Raw genomic sequence first — 7,695 nt, forward strand, 5'->3', positions numbered from 1 at the left:
AACTAGGATTAAAGAATGGAACAAAGAATGAAGGAAAACAGAAAAATGCAAATTATCATTGCCTGAGCGCTGAGTAACTGTAGCCTGGTCCGGTGCATTTGGACTATTAAAATGTATGACTTCAGTCACGAGAAGGAGTCGAAAAGAAACAAAGCAAATGCGATGCCTTCACGCTTACCATTACCCCGCCAAAAGTTCCCCAGTATTTCGATGAAGAACTTCTTGAACTCATTTTTCTTTATCATCTACTTTGACACGCGTGTCATACTACACAGTCTTGGCTTTGTCATTGTTCATGTAAAAACATCATTTCTTCACTGTGGCAATAACGTGCGCTATATACATCCTGTGAAGTAATTTATATTATTGCAAGTGCTTATAGTGATGAGTGTCGTTTTGTTTCTTTGGTGATGTCGTGGAAGTGGCAGCATGATCGATGCCAGGTAAATGATGTAGAGGTAGAATTAGAAAATAAACGAGAAATTATTATTCCGTGGGAATCCTTACATTAACCATGTGAATTGATGTGTCATTTGTTGAGTCAAAATAAGTTAATATTTGTAGAAGTGCACGTTTCATGTATTTATTCGTGTAAACTACCAGGAAGGGGTTGGAAATGTGGAAATTACAATAATCTCTCTAAAGATATGTATTGTATAAATAATGTAAGATAGTTTGTGTTATAATTTTTTGTATAATAAAAAGAGGAATTAGCAATTGGAACGCCTGAGGCAATGACCGTAAACTAAATTTATAAGCCTCAATATAGCTCTAAATAGTATTGGAACGTTTCTGACGACAAGGCGTTGCGCAGAAAACGCTCACCATTTAAGTGTGTAGAATAGGTTTGTCGAGGCAAGCCAACCAGAGGTGAAGAACAACTTGGAAACCTAGCGGCCGGTAACTGGGCCTAAGCCGGGTAAGGGAAAGTTGCTTAATTCCTCAAAATAACAATAAATTATCTGCATAGCCATGGACACCATCAAGCCAAGGGTACCGGTCCATTTATTTGCCGTGCAGAGGAAAATCCAGCCAGTGCGTTGGTCATTACAGGGATGGAAAAAAAAATGTAACTTATATAATGTTTTGCCACTGTGGTTGTTTTGATTGCAAGTTTAGTATTATATTACCAGAGGCCTTGGCAAGAACTTTAAGATTATATATCATTGTTAATCTATTTATTTTTATTGCATTGCGTCATTTTCAAAACTAAGATATTTTCATATGCACTTATGTTTTCAGAAACCACTACCGCTTCATGTACAAAATTAGCTAATAAAAGGCTAATCTGAAGCCGGCGTATTCATCAATAATCCATGTACTCGACCGACTGAACACACATACACACACACACACACACACACACACACACACACACACACACACACACACACACACATATATATATATATGTGTGTGTGTGTGTGTGTGTGTGTGTGTGTGTGTGTGTGTGTGTGTGTGTGTGTGTGTGTGTGTGTGTGTGTGTGTGTGTGTGTGTGTATAGTGTGTGTGTATAATATATATACATATATTTATATATATATATATGTGTGTGTGTGTGTGTGTGTGTGTGTGTGTGTGTGTGTGTGTGTGTGTGTGTGTGTGTGTGTGTGTGTATTTTTGTTTTGCTTCTCTTACTTTTCTTTATATCCCTCAGCTTTCTCTCATCCTACTTTGCAACCAGTCCGTGAATACTCGCTTCTTCTTTTACACTACTTTCTTCACTTCATCATCCCACCACCCACTACTCTTCCTTCTATTCCCTTTCATCCACCTTGTTCCACATACCATCTTTGCAAATTTTGTCACTTTCTCCTTGAAATACCGCCATTCCTCTTCCACACCTACTTTTTCTCTATCCTTCACCACTTCCCACGCTTATCTCGGCTTCTCGTTGTGCTCCTGCTCTTTTTCCTCCTCGTTTAAGCAGTGTACTCCACCTCTCTACCTTCCACCCTTTTCCTCTTTCTTTACCTATCCTCTACACTCAACTTATCTTCCACAAAAATAAATAAATGAATAAACAAACAAATAAAATATAATAATAAAAAAAATCTGACATTCCCCTACTCTGTATCCTAGGAACATGGACATCCAAAATTCTACCTTGATACCACTACATAGTCCATTAATGCCTTATCAACCACCCTTCCATCCACCACCCTCTCCCATGTGTACTCATGGAAGGACATCAAGAGAGGTGTAGTGTATGCTAGTTATTATCATTTCTATTAGTATTTTGTATACATGTAGGAAATGAAAGTGATGCGTAATTGGATGTGTGTGTGTTCGTACGTGTAACGAGTTCCGGAAGTTTCGGAATTAGGGAAGCCTGAAGTCATGTGCCCTTGATGGGGTCAGATATTTTGTTCCTTAGAGATTAATTTGTTTACTGCCAAGCTCGTGATAAAATCTGGTGACTATTGACCTTTTGATGTGTTCAAATTTGGAAAACATTTAGGAAAAGGTAAGGATGAATGAAGATTCAAAATTTTTTCTTTTGAAACTACATAGTGATTTGTACACTATGGCTGCATTCTTCTAATCTATTCGGTGATCTGACAGACTCAAATGGAGGAATACAGCTGACTTTTCTTAGCCGTATTTTACAGAACTTTTATGTTCATTGATTCTTGTGGGTAGGTCATGTCCCGTTTGTCCCCAGTACACTTAGTCACAATCAAGAGACTGTAATTCATATACTCCGGGGTTGTTATTCTCAGTTCTATGATGAAAATATAACACTTTTCTAAAAATACTATTATGGTAACTAAATGTCAATTTAATTTGATTGCTAGGTAATAATTTTGAAGCGACATGGAATAATTATATAGAAGTTTAATACTTGATTTGTCCCAGACAAATTTAGCATTGGCTTGATGTTTTATAATAACTGGCTTTGGCTTCACTGAGGGTTTTTGTCAAAAACCAGTACGGGTAACCCATTCTTAGTAATTGGGTACATATCAATTCAACTTCAGAGTTAAGAAATTCCGGACTACATATTCTGAGTGATCTTGAATAAAGGCCCGAAGCAACACTACATTTTATGTTATCTGGATGATTACTAAAAAATTGTAAATAACTGCTCGTATGAGTAGGATTTCTGTTGACCCAAAAGGATAAATGGTCCGAACACCTGACCACTAATATGTCTAGGAAAGGTATTCTTCCCTCAATTCCTCCAATCTACTTTAAATTGAATATTATGTGTTATGTTATTGACCTTGTCAAAAAAAAAAAAAAAAAAAATGGAAGGGACCCCCATTTGTCATCCCAGATAGTAGATATTTCATCGACATATATGAACCAGAACGTGTCGGCTGTCGTGATATAAGGTAATAGTACGCATTCAAAGTACTCCAGGTACAAACTCGCCAACACCGGGGAAAGGTTAGAGCCCTTGCTGCATCCATATCTTCGCCTGAAAAAGGTGGATTTTAAAGAACCGCACCCTAAGTTCAACTCGATCCGAGCAGCATTCAAATCATCATCGTCTCAACCTTCGAAGCAAGTATCGACGCCTTTACCCGCTCTGCCAGCGCGCGTCCATTGTATTTCCTATATGTACTTAATCACAATGACATCTACATGGACTGGGACTTAAATACTTGTACATAGCCAAATTACTTCATTTGTATTCACTGAAGTATATATGATACATTTGCAAATATTTAGTTTTTCATTAGATTGATCACTGTATTTTTCGAGGTTGCAAAGTGACTTGGCAAAGTCTACAAAATCCGACTCCTAGTTGGTATAAGCAAATTCTAAATCATAACCAAGTGCACAAGAGACATCTTTGTCTAGATGTTTATCTGAAAGATTCATTACAAAATTGGGATTTATTCCAATCACTATTTTCAATTACTTGTGCTAACTTACAATTCAATTTAGTTTGAAGATACATCCCCCTGGGGGGATTCTCGTCCTATTCCGCACCATGTTAAATAAATTGTATATATCTTGCTTATTTATGCATCAATTTTGATCATTCAAACACCATTCTATAGCAAATTTCAAGGAATTTTTTTTATCAAACGTTTTGTTCTTTATATATAATGATGTTATGTGAATCTGTGCATATATGGATACAGTGAGCAACATTCACCTTCCAATGTTTACCATCAAAGATAATGCACAAATCTTTGATTGTTTTTGATAGATTTTTTCAGCACAAAATTCTAAACAAAATGGTTTTTAAATGACAAAAATCGGTTGATAAATAATGGAGATATTATAATTTGAATGATTAGATTATTAGTTTTCGGGAAACGACAAAAAATGAAACCCTATAGCTAATTCTTTGTACCAATAGTTTTGCATTGTGTTTATTATCTGCAGGACACTATATTACCTTCAAATATAATTACCTTGGTTATGACCAGTTTACTACTACTGTAGATATATAGATATAGCTGCAGTATACTGTGGGCCTTTACCAGTACTATACTGCAACTGCTGTATTGTACCTCACCACTGGAGGATCATTAGAACAACAGTTTTGGCTGCATAGGCTACAGGGTTTTGATTAACCAGTGGTGGGCCTCAATCACTCCTCCAAAACCAATGTGCGATTTATGGCCCCTATTCAACCAACTTCCATCAAATGAAACTTCTACATTCAGAATTCCATCATCATCAGGCAAAAAATCTTCTCCACGAGACTCATAAAACTTAAAAACACGGTCAATCATCCTAGGCCTATTTTTTTTTTTTTCTCAAAATCACGGATTACACCTCGCACATAGTGCAAAGCATCATAGTATCTGCCCGTACTAAGAGGGTCAACATTCAGTGTGGCTGCCAACAACGAGCATCCTGCAAACCCAGTATTTGACCATTTTCCCTGCCTTGCACTGTGAGTTCTAATCGCTACTTATAAGAATTCTTTCGTCTTCCCATCTTGATATAAACACAATATAATATCTTGAAATGGTATCACACCAACAAGACAGAACCAAAGGTTATCAGTCCTTCCTTTGATAAATTTCGTTTTTTCTCCACCTTTTGAAGCTCCATTCTAGGCAAAAATTTCGTTTTTCCTCCACCTTTTCAGCGCTTCGTAGAAAATGATAAGGGGAGACTATAGAAAAACATTTTCTTCCCTTTTTGCAGACGAAAAACATTTTTCTTCCCTTATTTGACATCTGACTTTCCACCACACGTGTATTTGTTTACACTCAGCCGCAAGTGTGGGCATTTAAACCCCTTTAAACACCATTTAAACTCCGTAATCATAATTATAGGCCCCAAAAAAAGTTCGCTCTTGTTTTCTTAGGTACTTTTGCGCTATTTGAAGCAAAAACACAAATTTTATAAGTTCGTCATAATTCGTCAAAAAATCCCCCCCTTAATCGCTCTATCTGGCAACCGTTTTCTATCTACTCGGAATAGTTCTAAAGAAAACTTGTTTTTCTTGCTAAACAATTCGGAAAGCTTCCTTGATCTCAATTTTTATTTCATTTTATTTTTATTTTTACAAGTTTCTTCAGTATGATGTGTTGCAAATCGTCAAAGGGGCGGTCCGACGTTTGTAGAATGTGCTGAGGAAGGATTGATCTTGGCATTACTTATTCATAAAAACAATTCCGAGGATATTTTAAATGCAGCTTTTCTTAATGTGCTTTGACCAGCGGAGAAGACAAATTGGCAACAAATGGATAAAGTCCAGGACAGATAGTAGAGAAGTTGTGGAAGCAGCAGTGGGATCCATAATTCAGATAAATTACATACTCGTGCGTCAAACAATAATTTCCTGGATACCACTAAGGACAACAAGAAACACGAAATTGTCAAGCACTTTCGTGCATTGCCCATCTTCAATGATTGGACTAAAGAGGCAAATACTAATTTTACAACCTTGAAAAATACAGTTGTCATGTTCCATGACGTGTCACAAAGGACACGGGTGTCACACACAAAAGACGCGAGTATGGTGCCAAGCCACATCTTAGTTGGAATCACAGCGCCCGCTTTCTAGGTATAATGTAAAATGTGTAGGTTTACCTAAGAATGTAGAGTAAGATTTCTAGTTGTAGACATGCGTATCTTATCTCGTCATCCAAGTTGTAAGGGAATTTGCAAGCCGACAGCGGTGGACCACACGATCGGAACCTCCCGCCCTCAGAAGTCAGAGGGCACGTAAATCAAGATGACGACACGAAATAGAGCCCTCACTTCTAGGCCCTCACGTTCACGTGTTTTAGATGAGTTGTAGTTGATATATTGTGAGCTTTCTTTACATAAAAATAAAGAAACGGCTAAATTGTGTGGAGCTGGGCAGATAGTGATAGGATAGATTATATTGATATACATTGGGTGTGGTATAAAAAGACGCGTGGGCATTTTTGGGCTCTGGTTCCCGTGCTCGTACTCTGTCCATACCCAACTTCATTGTAAGTTAAAAGCAAATTGTAAATTATGTATAATGTAAAGTAATTAGTTGCACTCCACTTTTTTCATACCCTGGTGAGATTTAATTGACCCTTAAAGAGGCAAATGAATGTTCTAGAATCTGGATTGCAGGAACTGCTTAGATTGCGGCCAAAGATTCGATGCATCAATTCAAAAACCGTCTAGTTCGTGATACAGTGATCTATCTAATAAAAAAAATGAAAGTTCACATAATTATCATATATGCTTCAGTGAGTTATCCGCCGTTACTAAATTGACCAAACAGATATATCAAGGCATTGAGGACTCTTAAAAATGAAAATTATTTACAGGTAATTAGAGAAGATAAAGCTAATGCTGTTGTCATTTTAAATAGAGATGACTATCTAACGTGTGATTTTTTATCTGATAATACCACATGTACTACACTGAAAACCAGCCCCCTCAATAATGTAAATACACATTTAAAAATTTGTTAAAAGGAGAATTAAAGGTGATTTGCTAAGCAATTTTCATCCATCACGCCTTCTCTCCCGTAAATGTATGGACTCATTAAAACACACAAACCAAACAATCCAGTAAGACTATCATTATCTTATAATTTGTCTAACTGGACTGTCTCTCTACTAAGGGCTTTAATTGACAAGATTTCACACGCTACCATAAAAATATGTAGAATTTTTTTTTTTTTTTTTTTTGGTAACTAGCAAATCATTGGATCAAGTGCCAGTTTTATGATTTATTTGCATACACACACACACACACACACACACACACACACACACATATATATATATATATATATATATATATATTATATATATATATATATACATATATATATATATGCATATATATACATATATATATACATATATATACATACATATATATACATATATATACATACATATATATACATATATATATACATATATATATACATATATATATATATATATACATACATACATTTATATATACATACATACATATATATATACATATATATACATATATATATATATATATACACATGTATATCTATATATATACACACATATATATATACATATATTTATATGTACACATATATATATACAGTATATATATACATACATATATATATATACATACATACATATATATACATACATACATAAATACATATATATATATGCATATATACATATGTATATAGTAGTATAGTAGTAGGCCTCCGTCAGTCGATTTCGACTATGGATATTGCGCCGGAGAAAGTCATGATTTTGCTAGCGACAGTGACGGCTGTGGCTGGTG

Source organism: Oratosquilla oratoria, chromosome 16 (genome assembly GCF_046742065.1).
Source record: "Oratosquilla oratoria isolate Oo_2021 chromosome 16, ASM4674206v1, whole genome shotgun sequence".
Lineage (NCBI taxonomy): Eukaryota > Metazoa > Arthropoda > Malacostraca > Stomatopoda > Squillidae > Oratosquilla > Oratosquilla oratoria.